The sequence below is a fragment of the Nanorana parkeri genome, unplaced genomic scaffold (assembly GCF_000935625.1).
Source record: "Nanorana parkeri isolate BGI_ZX_2015 unplaced genomic scaffold, ASM93562v1 scaffold627, whole genome shotgun sequence".
NCBI classification, from domain to species: Eukaryota; Metazoa; Chordata; class Amphibia; order Anura; family Dicroglossidae; genus Nanorana; species Nanorana parkeri.
Genome location: NW_017306895.1, coordinates 195,317 through 219,912, shown reverse-complemented (window position 1 = coordinate 219,912; position 24,596 = coordinate 195,317). Strand labels below are relative to the sequence as shown.

The 24,596-nt window shown below is 39.5% G+C and overlaps 1 long non-coding RNA gene across 1 annotated transcript in view; it reads right to left on the bottom strand.

Moving 5' to 3' along the window:
• LOC108792309 overlaps positions 1 to 24,596 on the bottom strand; it is a 482,432-nt gene that overhangs the window by 457,131 nt on the left and 705 nt on the right. The gene's annotated exons all lie outside the window — the stretch shown is intronic.

Sequence of the window (24,596 nt, the reverse complement as noted above, 5' to 3'; positions counted from 1 at the left end):
ATGAAACTATTTTTTCCCAAAACATATTCGTTCATTTTCTGTTACATTTCTACTGCAATATCTATTTCAGATCAACCTTACTTGTAATCAAGCCTTGTAAAAATATTAATATACATGTTTTTTCTGTTAAACTGTCAAATGGCTAATTATCTTGAGCTATGACGGTGAAGACAAAATCAATAAACCAGTCATTATTAGTGTGGAGCATGTCTTTTGAATTTCAAAGAATAGGTTGTTGACTAGGAAAGACTTTTATGAGTATTTATGAAGGTGCTGTATAATGAATTAACTGAGAAAGGGTGCTAAGAAGCCCACTGAAGGCAGCTCTGTAATTTGTTATATTAAATTAAGGAGACCTATATAGATTTAAAAAACATGGTGAATAAGTTAAGCAAACCATAAACAAAATATGGCTATACAGCAATGCAGAATAGCACCAGGAGGACAACAAATTCCAGCAATACATTATACCATAATGTAGAATACCATCAGCTAGAGAGGACTACAAATCCCACCAACACATTATACAGCAATGTAGAATAATACCATGAGCTATAGAGGACAACAAATCCCAGCAATACGTTGCACAGCTCACCAGGGCTGTGCAGGGTCTAAGGAGGCTGTGCTGGGTCTGGCTAGGGCTGTGCACAGTCTCACCAGGGCTGTGTGTGGCATCTCACCAGGGCTGTGTGTGGCATCACACACAGGATTGTTTGCTTTCTCACAAGGGCTTTGCAGTCTCACAAGGGCTGTGTGCGGTCTCACCAGGGCTGTGTGCGGTCTCACCAGGGCTGTGTGCGGTCTCACCAGGGCTGTGTGCGGTCTCACCAGGGCTGTGTGCGGTCTCACCAGGGCTGTGTGTGGTCTCACCAGGGCTGTGTGCGGTCTCACCAGGGCTGTGTGCGGTCTCACCAGGGCTGTGTGTGGTCTCACCAGGGCTGTGTGCGGTCTCACCATGGCTGTGTGTGGCATCTCACCAGGACTGTGTGTGTGTTCTTACCAGTATTGTGTGCATTCTCCCTAGGGCTGTTTGCAGTCCCACCAGGGCTCTGACATCTACCCAGGGCTGTGTGTGGCATCTCACTAGTGCTGTGCAGTCTCACCAGGGAGGTGTCCAGTGTCTCATGAGGCTGTGCAGAGTCTCACAGTTGCCTGGGAGGTGCAGACAGTGGGACGGAGGAGGTGGAAGATATGCTGCCATCGCTGTAAACATCCACTGCTAGGTCTCCACAAGGCTGTCGTGAGGTCCCCAGTAAGCATGGGACCTTAGGAGAGCTGAATGTATTAAAAAAATTAAAATCCCAGTATCAGTGCTCAGTATCGGGGCATTTTCATGAGTTTGAGTACTCGTGAAAATGACTAGCATTGTCACCGATACTGGTGTTGGTATCAGTGCATCCCTATTAGAAAATCCACAACATATCCATATAGCCATTTTTTTCAAATGTATCTTTGCAACATGTTTATGAATTACTTTTATAACTCTTAAGAGCAAAGTGCTAGACAGGGACGATCAGGTAGAGGGGAAGAGGTGCCAAAACCTGCAAGGAGTTAAAATTGTTGTTGTATCTGTATTGAGTGAAATTGCATGTTTTGACTCAAATCTGGATTTACCAAATTGCTTTATACCACTGATAATCCTCCGCTTTAGCCAAGTTTTTGTTTGTATTGTTGGTTAAAGCATCAAAGATCTCACCTTTCAAACTAACTTAAAAAAATAATTAAATTTCCTGGTCCTATGTAATCTACATAAAGCAGTGTTCTTTCCAATATCTGATCTGTCTCTGATGACCCACACAATGAAATGTTTAATGCATTAGCTTTATAGCACATCTACATCTTCATACATAAATGTCATAATTTGAAATAGTGTCAAATATATTCTTACATTTTCAAATTATACAATTTCATTCTGAATCTATTACCATTAATTACCGGTGCATTTCACAAAGTATGGTGGCACTTTATGGAGTGGAGCCAAGTCCCATTTAGTATTGTAAATATTTAAAATGATTGCATACAAATAATTAAAGCACAACAGGAGAAAACAAGTAATCGTTCAATGCAAAACAGCTGCATATATTCATCATCCACATTCATCTGTGACAATGTAAATTTTTGATGCCTGTTAGGACATATTCTCTAGTGACCGATTTTTCTGCAGCTACAAAACATGATATGCTTCTTGGTAATTATCTTCAACAGCCACCTTTTTTTAGGAAATAATGTAAAGTGACATTCGCAAGGGGAAAATGATGTACAAAAATTTCTTCTAATGAGGCCCCTGTAGTATGGCACCAGTAAGGACCATTAAAAGTACATTTGTCAGCTTCCTTGTCTATCATCAAGGCAAAGATACCAAGAGAGTTGAAGTCATTATTCTTGATTAAAGTTTCCAATAAAATAATCTTTTACTTCCAAAAACATATTTCCTGCCCTTTATTTTTGCAGAATGATATTTACAATCTAAAGATTAGAAGCAGAAAAAAACATACAGAAAAACAAATGTATAGGCAGATAGATAGGCAGATAGACAGATAGACAGATAGATATTAAGATAATCATTATGTATGTAAATCAGGCTACAATGTATTTTTTTAATCCACACATGCATTTATTATTGGACACGCTTCTGTCTTTTAAACAAACATCTTGCAGCAATACTCTTTTTTAATACAGGATTTACTAAACATTCCATCCCTATTATCATTAGTAATTGGCTGACTCTTCACAGAGCTTGAGGTCAAACTATAGGTATCTCCTGTAATGGGCTTTTTATCATTGTTGAGAGATATTTACAGGGTTATTCACTAAAGTGTGAATAGTTTGGAGAAGGCAGGAGAAGTGAATAATCTAGAACAACATATCTGATTTGTAAAAAGTCTCCAATTCGCTCACTTTCCAGTTCAGCGATGTCGTCCTAGATTGATCACTTCTCTTGCATTCTCCAAACTCTTCACCATTTTGTGAATAAAGGTGGCCATACACCTTACCACCATTGTGCAACTTTATTTTGTGCAGACATCTCACCCTCGTTCCCTCATTCTACAGGTGAAACTCGAATAATTAGAATATCGTGCAAAGTTCATTTATTTCACTAATGCAACTTAAAAGGTCAAACTATTATATGAGATAGACTCATTACATGCAAAGCAAGATAGTTCAAGCCGTGATCTGTCATAATTGTGATGATTATGGCTTACAGCTCATGAAAACCCCAAGAACCCCAAATCCACAACCTCAAAAAAGTAGATTATTACATGCAATCAATAAAACAAGGATTGTACATAGAACAATATCGGACCTCTGAAAAGTACAAGCATGCATATGTACTCAGTACTTGGTTTGGGCCCCTTTTGCAGCACTTACTGCAATTACTTTTGCACAATATTCTAATTATTCGAGTATCACCTGTATTTTCTTACAACTAGTCCACAGACCAATGTAGTTCGCAATTAACGCTCGTCAGCACCACCACCCGGCCAATTTTAATTGATTGAAAGGACAGATTTTTGATTGAGCATGTGCAGTTTACATCTTGAGATTTTTGTTGTACAACAATGCCACTAGCCTGTAATTTTTATCCAACTAGACAACATTTTTCTAGCCTGCTTGAAAGACAAAAATCGGACAAAAACGCAATGGCAGAAAAAAATCTCCAGATAATTGTAAGGTGTATGGGCACCTTTACAGGGTGCCCATACACCTTACAATTATCTGCAGATTTTCTGTGGTCAGATGGAAAAAGTGTAACCGATTGGCCCAGGTGGAGATTACTCCATCCACACAGTTGGGGAATGGTAGATGGGGGAATTTGTTGCACCTTTTCCATCTGACCAAAGAAAATCTGCAGATAATTGTAAGGTGTATGGGCAGCTTTAGTTTCTGCAAACCTAAAGAGGTACTGGGGCTGCAACCATTCTTATTATAACTCTGAGTCTGATCAGGTGTTTATAGTAAAATTGCCTGACACACCCAAATGGCAGTCAGTTTCAGGTAGGGCTAATAAGGCTTACATCAGCATCACTAGAATAGAAACAGGTAAAAGAAACACAGTAACTTTTTTCTAAAATCCATACAACATACTGTATAAAATTAACTTGGACAGCTGGATAGTTTTTTTTTCTTTCCCCAGAAAATGTTAGTTTCTTTTAAAAAAGTTTATCACACAAGTTTCGCTACATTAAATTATTTCTACTTTTGTTTGTTTTGTTTAATGGTAAAACAGGCAAACTGCATAAGCAGGAGAAATTACATTGCCTTTCATGAGAACTGATTTCCCGAATGTGCTGTTTGCTGCATTGCAATGCAATACATTACAATCCTATGTGCAAAAAAAAAAAACAACAATTGGACAGAGCTAGAGGTGACATCATCACTAGCTCCACCCAACTGTTTCTTATTGGCTGACATCTGCCAGAGTCTTCTAACAGGTCCCAACCAATGAACAACAACTGGGCGGAGTCGGCCGTGACATCACGGCTGATGGCGCCCAGTTGTTATTGTTTAATGACAGATCAGCATCCCCAGGTCATTTGGGGACACTGATCTGTCATTACAACTGGGCGGAGTGAGCTGTGAGATCATGACTGCCTCTGCCCAGCTGTCATTTGCATGGATATCGATTGTCTTGAGCTGTGAATACGGCTCAGCCGAGCCAAAGCATATGGGTTCAGCTCAGCTGCTGCCTTTGGCTACTGTACAGGCTATAGTGAATAGCCCATACAGCAGCCCTATGGTTCAACTGAACCGAAGGGCTCAGGCGGCCGAAGTGAGCTGAAGGCTCCATCATGAATAACCCCCAAAATGATCAGCTGTAATTGCAACTAAAAAGATTGCCTATGGGCACTTTTGGTACTGTATTTTTTTACCATTTCACGGGGAAGGAAAACTGGCTTGACATATTTGGTTTCTGTTTACTCAACATAACCTCATTGTTTATATTACATGAAAAAATGGGCATTCAATTGTGTTTATGTGCACTAAAATAAAGTGTATTGTAACTGAAAATATTGGCTTGATAAAACTTAGTGCAATTATCCTGCGACAAATAAAATTGCAAGTGTCACCATTTTATTCTACAGATTCTCTTTTTTACAAAAACATAATATTTTGGGGGTTTTAAATAATCTTCAAGCCTAAAATATGGATTTAAACATGTGCACAAAAAGTTACAAAATGTCGCCAGAAGAAGATTTAAAACTGTACTTTTGTTACAGAACAGTACAATTTTAATGGACAGTTTCAGAAACAGCATACACTGGATGTGCATATTTGGCTGTGAAATTGATTTTTTCTTTTACAATTAGGTTGGCGTACATACAGCAGCAGCATACCAATTTTGCATCATTTCAGTTTAGAAGAGGTTTTTTTTAGGTAGTCTTAGCCGCAATACATGCTTTGTCATCAAATGGTGATAGGCCCACTTTGACTGGCAAATATAATTTATTGTGGCTGCCTTTGTTTTCACTAATGCAAAACTGTTGCAGTTATGGAGTTAGCAGTGACAGTTAGCTCCACCCAACTGCTTCTTATTGGCAAGCATTTGCAAGAGTTTTCTAGCAGGTCCCAGCCAATGAATAACAACTGGGCGGAGGAGCCGTGATGTCATGGCCGGCTCTGCCCAGTTGTTATTGTTTAATGACAGATCAGCGTCCCCAGGGGACGCTGAGCTGTCATTACAACTGGGTGGAACGAGTGGTGAGATCATGGCTGGCTCCACCCAGCTGTCATTTGGAGTGCAGCGGACGGGCTTCGGCTGTCATTTGGCTGAGCCACTCATTCGTCTTCGGCTGCTGTACGGGCTATTGTGAATAGCCTATACAACAGCCTTTAGATTCAACTGAACCGAAGGTCTCCGGCAGCCCAAGAGAGCCGAACTTATGGCTGGATCATTTGGCTCTTTAGTGAATAACCCCCTGTGTTTACCTTTCTGACCATGTTTCACGTTACACCCATATTTAGGGTGTAACATAAAACATGGTTACATTTTGAAAATAGGAGTGGTAATATGCTGAGAGCAGTAAAGCAAAAAAAGGCTGATGAATATCATAAATCAGCCAACAGAGCTGCCTGAGCAGTAACACTGAACAATTGATGCCTGGGGTCAGAAGCACATTGATCACTTCTCGATCATCTCCCTGCAGAAAGCAGGGGGGGGGGAGGGGGCGGGTACAGCTGGCTCTGCATTCTAGATAGGTGGATCTCAACAGCACTGTCAGGATCTGTCCCGCCTGCAGCGGTCTCAGTATACTGCGAGCTGTAGCCCATGATATACTGAGCTTTGGGTCATAAACAAAGTAAAAACAATAAAGCGCCACAAACTGCCACTTCTCAATGAGAATTCCTTTTAGGCAAACTGCAGGATGCTGCCCTAAAGAAACCCGGGAGAGCTGTAGATCTATGAAAAAACACAAGAGGGCACCTTTCCTGATGCAGGTCAATTTTATTTCAGTAAACATAAGATAGAAGCAAAGACGTACTCACAAACATGAGATGGATAATAAGCTGACAGGCAGTGAGCATCCACTGAACGATTCCTGTGTGCTGATGACGTTAACGCGTTTCCGGGGCACGCCCACTTTGTCAGAATGTAACGTCACCTTCCTCCCTTCAACCTTTAAAGTGCTAGTGGCCAATGGCAGACATGTCCTAAAGGCTCGTCATAATATGTAGATGCGGCCGAGTCTGGTGTCAGTCTGGGGAACCATGTGGAGGCGGGATGGTGTGACCAGCCAATGGGGGCCCTGAACAATCGGGCTCTGCCTGCAGGGTGTCACCGCCACTCGGCCTATCACAGGGCCCAAATACTGGACTAACTCTGGCGTCCTAGGATGGCAAAGTGTCTGCAGACAGCAACCGCTTAGTGCAAGGATGTATGTGGGAGCTCGGTCCCCTGCAGGAGATGGATAGGAGGAAGGTGAACTGGATGGCTATCAACCACCACGTGCATATATAGACCCACAACAAATTATTGATATAAAAGTAAAAACCGTAATCTAATGATTTGTATGAAAGAGTTATAAGCATAAAATAGCATAAAATAGCTATAAGCATAACATAGCATAAAATGGCTATAGGCATAAAATTGATAAGACAATGACAATAATAAAATTGTATGTATCAAAAACCATATGTAACAACCATATGTAAATTGTACATAGAGTTATGTATTTTGAAGGTAGAGACCCTTTGGTTGGCCCCATACTGATGATAAGGGGTAAGTGCCGTGATGCGACCTAGGCCAATGTATGGTCAGTCAGTATTTGGACCAACACAAAGTATCCCATGGGGAAGGGATAAGGTGGGATAAAACAGGCATAATCGCTAGAGATGACAGTGTGGCGGTAATAAATGATGGTAATGAATAGTGGTAATGAAATGCCCAGAGTATCTGTAGGAATGATGGTGGCAGGAGAGATTATAAATAGCACTAGGGAGGGAGGGAAGGATGAAGGAGCAATTGGGAGAAGATTTAAAGGGAGGACACTAACTCTAAACCCTCGTTGAGACCACAGGGGTGTAGGCTGTTCAGAGAGTATATCCAGAAGGTTTTTCTCTGGCATAATCTTTTGTATCTTAGACCTTCGTCCAAATTATCTGGTATGGTCTCTATGCCGAATACCCTAAGTCCTTCTGGATTCGAACTGTGCCTCTCTAGGAAATGTCTAGGTACTGAGTGATCATCTGCTTTTTTGAGGATCTTCCTCCTGTTCTCCCCAAATCTGGTCCTCAGAGTTCTGATTGTGCATCCCATATACAATTTGCCACAGGGGCAGATAATGCAATAGATGACAAACTGTGTTGCGCAGTTGATGAACTGTTTAATGGGATAGCTCTTTCCCCCTGGATGGGAGATTTCCTTTTTTCTGTGCCAGAGATAAGCGCATGTTCCACAATTGTGTACGTTGCACTTGAAACACCCTGTTTGGCCAAAGATACCTTTACCAGAGTTCAATGTTCTGTTTGACTTAAGTCTGCTGGGGGCTATTTTACTACGGAGGTCTTTGGGTTTCTTGAAGATGACTTTAGGGAGACTGGGGAGAGAGTTCTTCAGAACGGGATCTTCTCTCAGAATGCGCCAATGATTTTTCAGAATCTTAGAGATCTGAAAGGCCCCATCATTAAATTGGGTACAGAAGTTGATGTTATAAGAATCACTGCTATTGTGTATTTTCTTAGAGGTGGGTACCCGATGTTTGTAAAAAGCCTTCTCTATCAGATTAGGATCGTATCCCTTGTCCAAAAACGTATTTGTCAGGGTATTGCCAGGAGTCTCATAATCTACATCTGTGGTGCAGGTACGCCTGAGTCTACCAAATTGCCCATCTGGAACATTTCTAATCCATCTGGGGTGGTGGTTGCTCTTAGCGTGTAAATATGAGTTGCCTGCCGAGGGTTTAAAGTGAGTTTTGGAGGAGATCTCTCCCACGTCATTGGCTCCTAATTCAAGATCCAGAAAGACTATAGCTCTATCGTCTGTTACAAACGTAAAGTCTAGGTGAAACGGATTGCTCTTGCAGTGGTTAACGAAGGCAGAGAATTCTGTGGCAGTGCCATCCCAGATGATGAGGATGTCATCGATGTATCTGGTGAACAGAACTAGGTGGGCTCCAAATGGGTTATTCGACCAGATGTGGAGCTCTTCCCAATAGCCCATCAATAAGTTTGCATATGAAGCTGGCCCCCATAGCGGTGCCCTTTAACTGTATACAGTGACTGTCTAGGAACGAGAAATAATTGTGGGTCAGCACGAACTCTATGGCCTCTAGAATGAAGTTGGCTTGGGAAGAATTAAAATTCCCAGATTTGGCCATGAAGTGCTGCACCGCTCTGAGCCCGAACTGGTGTTCGATGGAGGTGTAGAGGGAGGCTACATCTAAAGATGCCCATAGGTAGCCTTCTCTCCACTTGTACTGTTTGAGGATTTCCAGGATATACCCAGAGTCTCTGACATAGGAAGGAAGGTCCAAAACCAGAGGCTGTAAAAAGAAGTCTATATAGCTAGCCAGGTTGGAAGTGAGGCTATCCATCCCTGCTATTATAGGTTTACCAGGTGGTCTGGACCGAGCTCCCACATACATCCCTGCACTCAGCGGTTGCTGTCTGCAGACACTTTGCCGTCCTAGGACGCCAGAGTTAGTCCGGTATTTGGGCACTGTGATAGGCCGAGTGGCGGTGACACCCTGCAGGCGGAGCCCGATTGTTTAGGGCCCCTATTGGCTGGTCACACCATCCCGCCTCCACATGGTTCCCCAGACTGACACCAGACTCGGCCGCATCTACATATTATGACGAGCCTTTAGGACATGTCTGCCATTGGCCACTAGCACTTTAAAGGTTGAAGGGAGGAAGGTGACGTTACGTTCTGATGAAGGGGGCGTGGCCCGGAAACGCGTTAACGTCATCAGCACACAGGAATCGTTCAGTGGATGCTCACTGCCTGTCAGCTTATTATCCATCTCATGTTTGTGAGTACGTCTTTGCTTCTATCTTATGTTTACTGAAATAAAATTGACCTGCACCAGGAAAGGCGCCCCCTTGTGTTTTTTCATAGAGCTTTGGGTCATGGTAGGAGGTTAGTACATGTCCTCCTGTGATCCTTAAGAGAAATATTGGGAAAAACACTTACCCTTTAGTTCTCTTTTACCCATATCCTGGGATAGGCTTTACAGGCTTACATTTTATGACTTTTGTGCAAGACTTCCTAATGATTGATCAAGAATGAGATTCTCTAGGAACCGCCTGATGGGAGTGTTGCAAGAATAGACAGAATTTTTGTGTGAATAGTTACAGGTAGTGAGAGTAATTGTATTAGTTTGAATAGAAGAACTTCTCTATACCACTTCCATTTGCCTGCAACTCCACCTGAACCCCTCTTTTATTTCCCTATAGAATTTATGTTCTTATTTTTAATTAGAATTTATGTAAATCCTTATTTGAAAATAAGCCAACTCTTATTTTAAGATCAAGCTGTCCTTTATTAAAATCAAGGCACCCCAAACAGAGCACATTCTACATATAGGTTATATGCTATAGAAATTGGAGCACATGATTATACCAGAATCCCAATTTCTATAATGCATGTATGTGAGATTCAATAACAGCAGGGCTGGAACCCCCGGAGAAAAGATGCATGGGAGTTTTGCTACCCAATTTAACCTCAGACATGGGTTTCCTTTATAAAAGTGATGCAAATTTGCATCAAATAAAAGGGGTCTAAGTGATGCATTCCTGTTGTGCAAGGATGATATTACTTGCAAGAGGGTAGTTTTATTTTTAGATTTAAAAAAAGAAGATATAAAATGGAAAAAGAAACAAAAAAGGAAGAGGAGACCTAGGACAAGATGCAAAATTTCCCTAGGATATGCAACGGAAAAATTATTAAATGTATACATACCCTTAAACACTGCAATTTACAGGATTACTATAGCCATCAAAGTAATTACATTTAAAAACCCTTAATCCTTATTCACACTTATACACACATTCACAAGCTTTAACATTGCCAAAGAACATGGCTATATACAGATACCGGCTATATAGTTCCAATAATTACAACAAACAAGATGATCCATGTACTAATTCTTATAAATATATTGTTGCTGGTAAGGCAAATATTACCAAACTATAAGGGAAGTCTAGTTACAACTTTATCAATGAGTAAAAAAAATACTAAGTTGATCCCTATGTTCATTGTGAAACTGAGAAGCATATATAAATGCATAGTGTAAGCACAAAAACATTCTTGCTATGTTATTAATTTCTTTTCATATCTTAACACATTTCATTCATCTAGATGGAAGTAATGTGAACAACAAACCTACTTATAAAAGGTTTTTTAATAAACAAACACATGTTTTATTCAACTAAGTTGCTATGTTACTGTATGTAACAGAAGCTATCCACTATGAAAAGTGATAACATTCACTTGGTAATTGCCACTTACATTAGTCACCCACAATTGTACACATTCCATAGCAAAATATTTGATGAGGAAGATGTTTTAAAGAAATGTATCATTTATGCAGTTCTGTAATTAGCATTTAGGAAGCATAATATAAACTGTGACCATGTAGATATATGCAAAGAATAGTATAACATTTATGTCAGATATGTAGGAATGGTAAAGATGCCTAGGTTAAGATTTATGTAGCTAAGATGAAACCAATACAATGAGAGTAGATATAGGGATTAAAGTACAGTAAAGTACATTAAACTATTTAAAAATTAGGAGCAAGTAATTGGGTCATTTTAATTAGGAAACATTTATATTAACAAAATAATTATCTTCGTAAAATATAATAATGTGACCCAGTTTAATAATGTGGCTATTTTTGTTTTAAATGTTGCTAGAGTGGACCGTGATGACCTGAGGGAATGCTTGCATGATATCAATAATAATTAACCCCATCAATATAACATTTTAGGCCATTTAAAAGAGTTTAAAATAAATTGTTATATTCTGAAACATCACTCTAATGAAAATATATCCATTTACCTCCGATAAGTTGCATCTGACAGCAAGTCTTTAAGCACTAACAATGTTGCATATTTAACCAATTATTTCACAGTGAACCCAACCCATTCATGGTTTACAGACAATTTACCACCATAGCAACCAACCATAGCAACCAACCAATTCAAATTAGCTAAAATCCTGACAAAACGTTCAAATATTTTACCAGTTGAGAGAGCAAACATTCAGTGTAAACTGGCTCAATCTGCTTTGAAGTCTGACTTGCGCAAACTGGCACTCATCTATGAGAATATTTTTGAAAGAACAGAGACATCAGTAAGAGCATTTTTAATACTTTAGAGGTTAAGGGTGGAGCTCTGCCAGGTTTTTGTTTCTGTCAGTGTCTTCCTTGTTCTGGTGAAACTTTTATTTCTTGTCTTGCTGTCATAGTGTCAAAAAGAATTCACTAATGTGGACAGAAACGGAAAAAAAACAGAGGCTCTAAAATGTTCCCTGCATTAACCTATAATTTAAAAAAGACAGAGTCTGTATTTAAAGCAAACCATGACACAGACAACCTTATTCTTTAATCTGAGTGAATGAACATTAGGAAGTCAATAGCTACTGTCTTGCTTTAACCAACATTTTCATCCATTACCGGACGTGTGGCTGGAATGCAACCACCATATTGGTGAAGGTATATAACCCAGTAATCAGAAATGGGCAGAATTTACCTCAGGGCCTGTTCACACCATCTCCAGACCGGTGCTTTTTTATCTGCACCAACAATGCATACACAGTCATTCCAATGGTTATAAATAAGGCTAGTTAACACTACTGCTTCCAGTTCTAGAGATTTTTTGAAAGTACAGCAGCATGCATTTTTGTACAATGTAACACATGCAAATGCATTTAAATACACAAGAACACACTAAAACTTGCTCTAACCCAGGCAAAACCCACTTTAAAAAACAAATGCACCATAACTAATTAAAAGTTTAAAAAAAAAGGTCAAAAAGGTACATAGATGCATATGCAGAAATGTATTCAGAACTGATATGGAGATGGTGTGAATAAGCCATCAATCAATGTAAAAATTTCAATAGGCCTTTGAGGTAACAAGAATGGAGTGTGCCCAGGCACTGTCACATGTATGGAAGTGCTCTGGTGCTTCTTATCCGGAATTATGAATGTGATTATATATATATATATAAAATCACTTATTACTTTGACACATTAAACTGCGCTAATTAATCAATGTTATGCATGTAAACATCGAATTTTAACTGTAGGTTCAATTTAAATGTTCATATTTTGTTGCTACACTAAAGTCAGTCCTGATATGGAGATTTTTTGTCGGTCAGCAATTTTAAGTAGTAATGTCAATGGATTGTCATGACAGTAAGGCAACTAGCTTTTTTATACTAAAGTTATTAATCGCAGCCTGTGTATTTGTCAAAGTAAATATTTCCTTTAAAGTAAGCCTATTATGATAAATAATCCTCCTCCTATTAGACAGTGCATTAACACCTTATTGTACACATTTAGTTTTAAATGGCTATTTATTTACTTTTGAATATATTTTTACATCCAAATAATTTCCAGTAAAATTCAATTTATGGCAATATTACTAAACATTAATAGTCTACATAGTTTGCAAGAAAGACGACTCTTCTCTTTATAGGCTATGGTAAAGAAAATAAATGTTAGCTCTACAATTTCCCTTCTGACTTCTGACGCAGTTAATGCCACAAATTCTCCCTTGATGTTAAATACACAGCTGTGATTTTATACATGGATTACAGTTCTTCTATGAGTGAAGAAAATCACTGCACTAAATGCTGAGCCTCTACAGGCTTCAATACTTGTGCTTAAACCAGACTAAAAAATGATCCCATGTGCAAAATATTTGATAGCAAATTCCCTCTCTAGCACTGCTGGTTGTCATCCACATTTTTTACTATTACATTATCTGTCATCTGATTTTTTGCAATCTGGACTAGGCTGACACACCAAAACAGAAAAATAAAAACTGTGGACATGAAAAATAATGTATTGCAACATACTTTCCATCCATTTGTCATTAAACCCATCCATAATCTCTAACATTTGTTACTTATCTTCCCTCTTTTTGTCTTTTTTCACCTTCACATCTTCCTTATCTCGATCCTGTACCTGCTCAGCGTATTCAAGTCATCATTTTTCATTGAAAAGAGCAGAGTAACTTTTTCCGGCTTTATAATACATGTCAAGCTAATATCACACACACTGAAAAATGCGTAATGTGCTTCTTTAAAATAGACATGGAAAAAAAACAAAGGCACATTCTGATTTAGAATAGGAGCAAAGGCACTAATGAGCTGCAAAACTTGCCTTAAAGTTGCTAACATCTTGAGTACTGATATTGGTTGGGGAATTATAAATGTTCACAGGGTGTGATTGTGTGATCTCAATGTCAATATGCTACATATCACATTCTACTTTTACATCTATAGGAATAGGCAGGGTGTCATTTACTGTCTCAGAGAAGGAATGGCTTTGTTTAGATTTTAATAGTGTCACCCACAATCCATGGATACTTTTATTCCTCCATTTGACAAATTGTGTCTATTTTATTTATGTCAAACAGGTCAGCTTTGTGAGCATATTTATTGTAAACAGAAAAAACATGTAAACAGCGCTCTCGGCTGGGCAAAAAGTTGGCTTAGAGTCGTGTATGCAGCCCTGGAAAGCAGGAGGAGAACCTGTGAAATGTAAATGTTCAAGAAACCAAGAAAGGGCGCAAAGAACACTGGCTAGCTAACGAAGTAGTAATGAAGACTGAAGGTGGTGGCACTTACGCGTGATTGCCAGAATCTGGAGATGGACGGCCGGTATGGAAAATCGGGGCACTCGTGGTGTGGTTCCGACTGTAATCGATGTGTTAATCCAAGAGGTACATCCACGGGAGAGTGTAGACAAGAAGAGGGGACTTCGTCCGAAGTGCCGTAGGGGGTCTGTGCGGTGTGGAGGAGAGGCAGGGAGATCGCTGTGGTGTCGGCAATGGACAGCGGGCAATGGACAGGGCTGTAGCAGCCGCAGCTGTGTGTGTCAGCGGGCGGTAACTGTCAGGTCTGCTGGGGACAGTGTGCAGAAGCAGCTGACAGATGCCGAAAATCGAATCCAATGGCGTGTTGGAGAGGGATCAAATCAGACAGGAGCCGGGTATTGGATAGGGCTGTGGCAGCCGTGGCTGTGTGTGTCAGCGAGCGGTCTCTGTCAGGTCTGCTGGGGACGGTGTACGGAAGCAGCTGTCAGATGCCGAAGATCGAGTTGATGGTGAGGTGAAGAGGGATCAAAGCGGACAAGAGCGACGCGTTTCGAGGTCTTGCCTCTTTTTCAAGCTCGGGTAAAACAGTGAGATGATGGCGGGAATAGGCCGGGTTTAAAAAGTGACAGATGGGCGGAGCTAGTGGTGGTAAGCGGTAATCCCGCGGTTTGAAATTGAGAGCGGAGTGGTTGGGACCGGGCATATATTTAGTAGCTTGATGTGCATAAAAGCCATAGGAGACAGATATGTAGGGAAAGGGGCAGTGGAAAGGAGTTGCTGGTGTTAGATGGGGACGAGGGAAGCCATTGGGCAATAAAAGTACTGAAGGTCGTATTAGGATAAAAAACTACTAGATAGTTGAGTAGAATGGTATTTTGGTAAAAACAGGACCTTGGTTGGAGGGCCAACATGTGCTAACATTCCCACATGACAGCTGCTTCCGTACACCGTCCCCAGCAGACCTGACAGAGACCGCTCGCTGACACACACAGCCACGGCTGCCACAGCCCTATCCAATACCCGGCTCCTGTCTGATTTGATCCCTCTCCAACATGCCATTGGATTCGATTTTCGGCATTTGTCAGCTGCTTCTGCACACTGTCCCCAGCAGACCTGACAGTTACCGCCCGCTGACACACACAGCTGCGGCTGCTACAGCCCTGTCCATTGCCCGCTGTCCATTGCCGACACCACAGCGATCTCCCTGCCTCTCCTCCACACCGCACAGACCCCCTACGGCACTTCGGACGAAGTCCCCTCTTCTTGTCTACACTCTCCCGTGGATGTACCTCTTGGATTAACACATCGATTACAGTCGGAACCACACCACGAGTCCCCCGATCCTCCATACCGGCCGTCCATCTCCAGATCCTGGCAATCACGCGTAAGTGCCACCACCTTCAGTCTTCATTACTACTTCGTTAGCTAGCCAGTGTTCTTTGCGCCCTTTCTTGGTTTCTTGAACATTTATTGTAAACAGCACTGCCACATACTGTAAATTGCCACATGGCCTTCACAGAATATGCTGGGTTCAAGGAAGGGCAGAGCTCTTTAGATGCAATATTAAGAAAACCATATGCTTCTGAGCCATTTCATGTGCTACCATAAACATCTTAATCTACAGTAAGACCTGTGTACTGTGTAAATAACAAAACTTGTTCTTGGATTGATTTACAAATCAACAAGGTAGAAAACGGATATGTAGATATGAATATGCATGGCACCTTTAGGAAATTCATAAGCGAGATTTACAGTATAGCATAGGGTTCCTTACTAGGATACCTTCTTGTATTACCAAACCTGACATTTGTAAAAAAAAACATAAATAAAGTTTTAGATTTTGTGCCTGGTAGGAACTAGCAGCTAATGTCCCAATGTACAAGGCTATACAGTCCTTAGTGCTTGATGTTTGGTACATCATTATTTTCTTTTGCAATAGCTCCAATCAGTCCCTAGTACAGAACCAAATCCTTCCCCTCTTCATTCCTCCCCTGAAGTGCCTCTTACATCTGATGCCCAGATATATGTAAATAGATTTACTGTTCATTTAACAAAAATATTTATATTGGTGTATACTTTAGGTCCACCTATTCTATTATTGGATTGAAAATCCAATGATAATATACATCAAACTATAGTGAAGAAAAGAGCACACATGTCCTTACGTGATTTTCTTTGTAAAATTACTCTGTATACTCATATTGTGTTAGAGTATCAATTCGTTTTGGGCTGTTTGCCCAGAAATATAGCCTTGGTTTTGAGGTCTGTTAAATGGTTTCACACACATTTTAACTGGGTAGCATATAGGAGTCATAATATAGCCCTCAAAGCCAATGGTCACTAAACCTTCTCTGCCACAGTTACCTGCTGCTACAGTGTCAAGCATTTCAGTTTTGCTTTTCTTTATTTCTTAATCAAAGCAACAACATACTGCATTTTGGATGTCCTTCTGAAAAAAATGTATACAAACTGACAAGGGTTTCTTCTAGTGTCAGAAAATATAGTAATAACAACAGCTACTAAAGACATAATACTTTATCTCCTTAAAAAGGCCGCTCATCCATAACTGCTAATTTAATATTGGGTGGACAGACGTTGTAGTCTGTGGTGGCCTCTAATATACCTGTGGTATAACTCTCAAGTTATAATCATTTCAATAGCATCTGGCCTTAACTGAAACCTATGCTGAGACTTTTAGATGCCAAATGTTCCATTGATTTCTGTGAAGTAATTAGAGACAGAACTAGACTTCTCTTGACCCACAGTAAAGTCAAATGCTATAGTGCTGACAAAATAATACCAATATATGTACCATACAGTTTTGTGTTCTCCAATTCTTGTATTTGTTATTACTATTACAGTAGCTTGTTTGTGGATCCCGTACCACACATGCAGCATGGTTTGTCTAAGTATCAATCATGGGCCTCATGATACAAATCCATGCCTGTTTGGCTGTAAAGCAGGAATTCCCTAACGTGTATGATTTACTGTAAGATCATAGATAAAAGCTTTGGCAGATTACACTTTTGCCATTTTGCAGGATCATTATAGTAGCTCAAACAGGAATGGAGGGTTAAAAAACATAGGCCTGGTCTCTGGATTTGTTAGTGTTGGATATGCAATGTTGACAGGAAGGGGTGGAACTAGCCTAGGCTCTTGCTGATGGAACTCCCTAATTATGTGATTACCCAAAATGCTACCCAGGACTGAATTTTATATTTCAGGATATGTTTTGTCAGTTCTATAATTGAAAAATATTTCCTTTTATTACTTTGCATTTTTTTTTGCCCATCTGCAGATCGTACTTGCTATCATCGCGATGACTGCAATGCTGAACGGGCAGTGTGTGCGTGCGCACACCAGCCCGTTCGGCAGTTGTCGAACAAGCAGGCCACTAACCTGCCGAGAATTGTATGATTCTTGCGGGTTTTTCAGCCTGCTTGTTCGACGGAAGACGTGCAACCATACAGTAGAAACGTTCGCACGCCTTCCATACACTTTGCGATTATCGCACGATCGCGGGATTTCCCGCGATTATCTTATGATAATCGCACAGTGTATGGGCACCTTTAGGGATTGTAGGAAGGGGTACACAACCATCCAACACTCCCAGCTGAAATTCAGTTGCAGTGCTGTAACAGAGCAAAGGCAAGAAACACTGGGTGCTGGAGAAGTTAGTATAATAGCTTTTCTGTTGCAGGGAGCTTCCATTTAGGATTATTTGACATAATTCAGACACACACAATGTCAAAACAAGATAATGTATTGCTAAAAGATCTGTAACATTTTAAATGGTAAACAAAAAAAATAAGGAAATGTAATTAGAATGAAAATAAACAATCTGTTTATTTATTTATTTATTTGGGTGATCATGCATGAATATTAAGACACATACACCTGGTAGGTAGGGATACGATCTGGGTCAGGTTGAATGTGAGTTTAGTTTTTGGTTTGCTGTATCACAAAACAAACTGTCCCTAATTGTCCAGTTGACAATTTCCTGGCATTTAAAATGTAAACAAACAGCTGGGGATCCCAGATGACATCATTGACCAAATATGACCATTATGGTTATGACCATTTATGGTAAATAATGCCATGCAGGATTCTAAGACTGCTGCAATGTATATAAACAGTTGAAGATCTTGGGTATATGATCATTGATGTCGCTCAAGAGATTTGGCTCTAAGTTTGGGGATCGCTGACTTTCCTCTGGGGTTTGCAGAGTCTGGCTTGAACTGTACATGGACAGGTTCATTTGTCCCTTCTTATGGGACCTGCTACACCTACCTATGAGATTTAGCACTTACTGTGTAGTTGTGCAATACCTTCCTTCCCTTTTTTTCAAAGGCACGTATTGCACCAATCAGCACCTATTGCAAAAACATTTCCTAGAAACTGTAAAATCCCTGTGTTGTATAGATGATGAGAAGAACTCACCCTCTTGGGAAACCCTGCATAGCAAGAGAATTGGAACTCAATATGAAAAGAGTCTGAAGTGAATAAGCTTGTGTCTGCTGTGGAGTATGCTAAAGAGAGGGGTGCTATCTTCAATGAGGGGGCCAAGGAACCAGTGAGACTGGGATGGAGCACTAGTGTCAAAAAGTGCAGTAATTATCACAAGAGCACAGCAAATAAGCTCCATAAAGGAGCTCCATAAGGAGCAGCACAGCTGCTTGAGCTTAATGTCTATAATGTACCCACAAAAGTATTGTAAACTATAGCAGATGTTCAAAAACTATGACTATCTCCTTAAATTCTGATTAACCATGTACATTGTAAATTGCAGAGTTCTAAAATTTTGATTAACCCTATAAAGATAGTGGCAATCATGTCTTTCCCTGAGTAGTAACATGGCACAGTGCACAGCTTGCTCTGTTTATGTGCTCCTTGAAGAAATATCCAAGGTTATACAGTACCTCACAAGTGTTTTAATCTGCAAGATTTAATGATTGGTTCAAAGAAATTGCATGTACATTGATAGAAAACTGGTTACAGGAACAGAGAGTTGTGATAAATTACTCATTCTCTAAATGGATTAAGGTTGCGAGTGGTGTGTCCCAGAGTTTGGTTTTGGGGCCAATGCTGTTTAACTTGAATAATGATATTGAGTGACATTGCAGGAAGACCTTGATAAAATTGGGGGTTGGAGCTGCTACATGGAAGATGAGGTTCAATGTTGAAAAATGCTAAATTACGCACTTGGGTGATCAAAAATGCATATGCAAAATACTCATCTAGCATGTGCAGTATAGTTTCAGTCACCCATCCTCAGGAAGTATGTCACTGAAATAGAAAGAGCTCTGAGACGGGCAACACATTTAATAAAGGGGCTGAAGGACCTTAGCTATGAGAAACGATAACAAAAATTACACTTATTCTCTCTGAAGAGGTGCCTCAGGGGACATTGGATCACAATATACAGATGTATCAAAGGTTATTATAGCAAATGTAATAAACTTTTTACTTTAAGGTCTCTAGAGAAGACGATACACAGACATAATATGAGGTTGGACAAAAGGAGGTTAACTCTTAAATTGCAAAAAGGGTTCTTTACTGTTAGAGCAGTGAACATGTGAAACACCCATCCCCAGGTAGTGGTGTTAGCTGAGATGCAAAACACTTTTAAGGGTTAGTTCACACCAGAAACTGCATTACAACTGCGTGTGTCTGCGCAGTTGCATTGCGATCCATTTTGATGCGTTTAGTTTTTTTTTACTAAAATGCTAATTAGACAATTAGGTCACTTCCTTTTTCCTTTCAGAACATTTCCTTTGTTTGTTTTGGAGCTCAGACATGCTTGCTTTGTTGGCAGGCATGGTGATAGTGGTGGCTGTACCTACAAAAAGGAAATCCCTGGATGACGACACCATCAATTCTGTGGGGGGTTTTTTGGATGCGTTCTGGTGCGTTTTTATGCATTTGCATGCGGTTTTAATGCATTCAGATGCAGCTAAAATAGGACGAGCAGTATTTTTTCTGACTGCATCTGAACGGACTGCAATAGTGTGAATACAGCACAAGAAAGCCCATAGGAAAGCATTGTGATGTATTTTGGCTGCAGCAGCCAAACTGAACGGACTGCATCATAACTGCATATGGTGTGAACTAGCCCTAAATGTCTTCCTCAAGGAACATATTATAGAGGGCTATGGAAAGTCTTAGGGACTCAAAATCACATGCAGGTTGAACTGGATGAATGTATATTCTCAACCTTGGTGAATAAGTAACTATGCAACTATAATCTTTATGTTTTAACAAGGCAAGAAAACCTTTACTGCATGTGCACAGTACATTTAAGATGTATAAAGTAATAGTACTCCAGTGATACAGACAATTCAGCTAAAAAGCAAAGATTCTTAAATTTGTATACTATATCAGTAAAGTATAAAATATCTTTACAAATGACATTGAAAACATTATGTTTGCTATGAAACTGTGGTAGATGTAAGAGCATAGAAAAATAATAGGAAAGTAGGAGAAAAGCCGGAAGATAAACTGACAAATAATAAGCTGTTTGGGGAATGGTTCTCATGTTAAGAGCAATGACTGAAAGATAGCTGCTGTAGGGGAAGTAAAATATGCATGACAAAAAAAAAAATCTATTGCTGAAAAATGGGGCTTGTAAATGTACCAGTCAGAGTGAAATAGGATCAATCTTCTATTGTGTATTTTTTTTTTGTCAACACAAAACACCCAACCATTGGATCATTTAAACTGTAACTCTCAGTGAAGATAAGCAAATTGACCTGTAATATATGAACTAATGATACGTTTGAAGTTGAAAGAATGCATATCAGCTTTTATATAGTTGGTAAAAACTATACTTGTCATAACTAAACATATTTGTGTTAATTTGTTAAATTAGGTAATGAGAAACGTTATTGCTAAATCAGTAGTCTCATAGCAGAAATGTAAAAACTGTTGTGGCCATAGGTACAGGTGTGAGAGCAGAAGAGAGTATGCTAGTCAAAGAAAATGACATACTACGCATGTAATACTCAATAAAAGCAAGTAATGGTTATAATTTTGAGTATGGCTTATGATTGTAAAGTCAGTTATAAACTGCAAGTTACCATAAGGAACACCTCAGGTATTTTGAAGAGTGAAGCCTGTTATTCCCTCCACTGGGACATATATTTATATGTAAAGTCAAAACGTTTTGTTTAGTTTTGGATAGCATAGGTAAGGAAGTAAAAACATTTAAGGATTTTTTGTGCTGTCTGTATCTTGCTGGGAAATTTTCACTTCACTTCCTATCTTGGAGATGCAACAGGTGGTGGGAAGAAATTGCCTCACATTGAAGGGAAATTCCCATCTTACTTTCTATGTTAGTGACAATGGTCACCATGGAAAATAGAGTGGTGAATCTGTGGTGAAGAGTGCTGTATTTACTGTGGAAACTAGTTACAGTGTATGATTGCACAGCTTGTCATATCCACTATAAGGCCAAACCCTCTTTGACTCTCTTTTCACTATGCAGAAACATACTCTTTCTCCCTCCAGAGTGAAGCCTACTGTACATCTATGTTTCCTTCCTCCCTCCCTTTATTATACTGACACATTCCATAATAATAGTTTATTTCCACAGGAATTAGGGATATTGAACAGTATATACTACAGTATTTCTGCACCATTGCTACAGAATGATACTGTGCCAATGAGGTAATCAATAATTCAAAACATAATGGACAGACAGAACAAAGTAGACTACTAAAAAGAGAAAAAAAACTGGGAAAAAAATATATTTACATTACATCATGTTCACCCTTTAAACTACAATATCCAGACATAGAACGTGCAGGTATCTGAAAAGTTCAAGTGACTTTCTGCAGGCAGCCACCTTACAGTAAAACAGTACCTGTTACTGTTATTGAGGAAAATATGGGGAAAAAAATATTGAGCTCTTAAGAAATTTAAACTTTTCTAGGATATAATAGTCAATGGGCATTCCTGCCAAGAGGTAAGACAATGTCATCTTAGAAGACATCAATTTTACAATAATACCTTATAGATTGCCCTGCAACTTTACTTTTCCTGATAGCTGCTATACTATTTTCACTGCAGGAGTCAGTGGTGTCAGTGACATGTCACTGTATTCCAGATTTAATAGTTTTACCTGTCAATAGCAACTGTCAGAGGTTGTCATAAAAACAAATGGACAGATTGCTTCTTCTTTATTTTCTTGAAGAACTAAAATGTTTGATGCAGGAGTGGCTCAAGTCCTCACTGCAGTCAAAAACTGGTAAAAATGTTGCAATTGAAGACCATGTCATATTATTCTGTATACCTCACTATGTGATCAAAATACATGTCCTATAAATTTGTAAATCATGGGTTTGAAGAATGGAGCTAATGTTGCTGGAGAATTGAACACTTTCTCTTTGGAGAGAGTAAGTGCCATTTCCTTTGCCCTGTTAGCTCACTATACTTCACCAAGGAAAAAAATTTGTATGGCATACAGCATTTTAAACTGGATGAAGAGATCTATCTTCAGACTGCAGTTATCATGTGGTAGGTCTGGGTGGACAACTAGACACATGGGCATAAAGTAGTGTTCCTACTAACCCAAATAGAAGTATAGAGGAATACCGTGTGTGCATGGTAGTTTATCAGAGGGTCACTTGATTTGTTATTGTCTACTTCCACATAAAAAAAGCTTGATTTACCATCTAGATCAGGCTGTCAAAACTAAGACTTATAAACGGGTCAAATTAAAGGGACTAAATCTTTAAAGGGGCCACATTATGTTTGAGGGTTGCCATATGTCTACTGAGAGCTGCATTACATCTACTGAGAGCCATATTATATCTGCTTAAGTCAACACCTACTTAATTCCAAAAAAATATGGTTGCACTTGAGAACTTGGAATTATAATACAATTTAACCAGTTGCCGTCCGCCCGTAGTAGAAAAACGGACGGACGGCACTGTCGCATTCGCGGGTTGCCGTCGCCAGACGGCATTTTTTTTCTGCTCGCGCGCGCCCCCTAGCGGGCACGCACGGGCAGAAAAGACCCGTCCAATGCGAACACCCGGTACCGGGTGTTTCACATATAGGCGATCAGCGGGTCCATAGCCCGCCGATCGCCTATATGTGCTCGTTTGCGTCCGTTGCATAAAGAGGACCTGTCAGTGTGCTTTTGCTATTATATAGGGGGATTGTTATCCCCCTATATAATAGCAATAACAATAAGTGCAAAAAAATTAATATAAATAAAAATAAATAAAAGTCACATATAAAAAAGTAAAATAAAATAAAAGTCAGATATAAAAAAAGGGGAAAAAAACCCCCAAAATGTTTAACTCCCCCACCCCCACGTTTACGCGCCTATAAACGTAAATACGCGTCCGGTGCCCCAGCGCGCAAAAATTACAATTGCGCTACACATGTTACATATCGCCGCGAACGTCGCAGTGAGAGCAATCATTTTAGGGCCATCAATCACTGATAACACTAAACTGATGAGCGGTAACAGCTTTTAAAGCGTCGCCTAGGGCCAATTTTGGGTATTATCGTTTTTTGAGGTTTCGCGCGCGCACGCAATTTTAAGGCTTGACATGTTTAGTGTCTTTTTACCCGACGTGACCCCATCTTTTATATTTTACCAAAAAATTGGGTAATAATAAATGTTTTATCATTTAATATAGGGGAAACTGTTTTTTTTTTTTAATTTTCGGTGATTTTTCCTTAATATAGTAAAAAAATAAAACCCCCCAGTGGTGAATAAATACCACCAAATGAAAGCTCTATCTGTCCTCAAAAAAGGGTATAAAATTCATTTCAGTACAGCGCTGCATGACGGAATAAATGTCAGTCAAAGTACCGCAGCGCTGAATACTGAAAAATGGCCTGGATGGGAAGGGTGTTTAACACCGCGGATGTCAACTGGTTAAAATTACCATATTTAATCCCAAATATAGGGTCCAAAAACATTCTTTAAGTACAACATGATGTAATTATTTAAAGACGTGTAAGATCAACTGGAAAACATCTGAGTATGCATTCTTTTTTTATCCCTAAACCACTGAGGGCCCTAGAGAAGGAGCAACAGTGCTTTAGGTGGTCCATAAAACACTAGTTTGACATGTCTAGTCTAGAAGGAAGCATTTAATAGATCAATGTAAATTTTGGCCTTGTTTGATTTTATGGTAGTAAAAAAATGATATGTTCCTGTTAAGGGTTGCTTACAAAGTATTTCATCATATATTTGACTAAATATAGTACTACATTTATAAAAAATACAATATAATATATAATATATAAAATATATATTATCAAATATATAAAATAATAAATATAATACTAAATATTTTTCTAAATTGTATT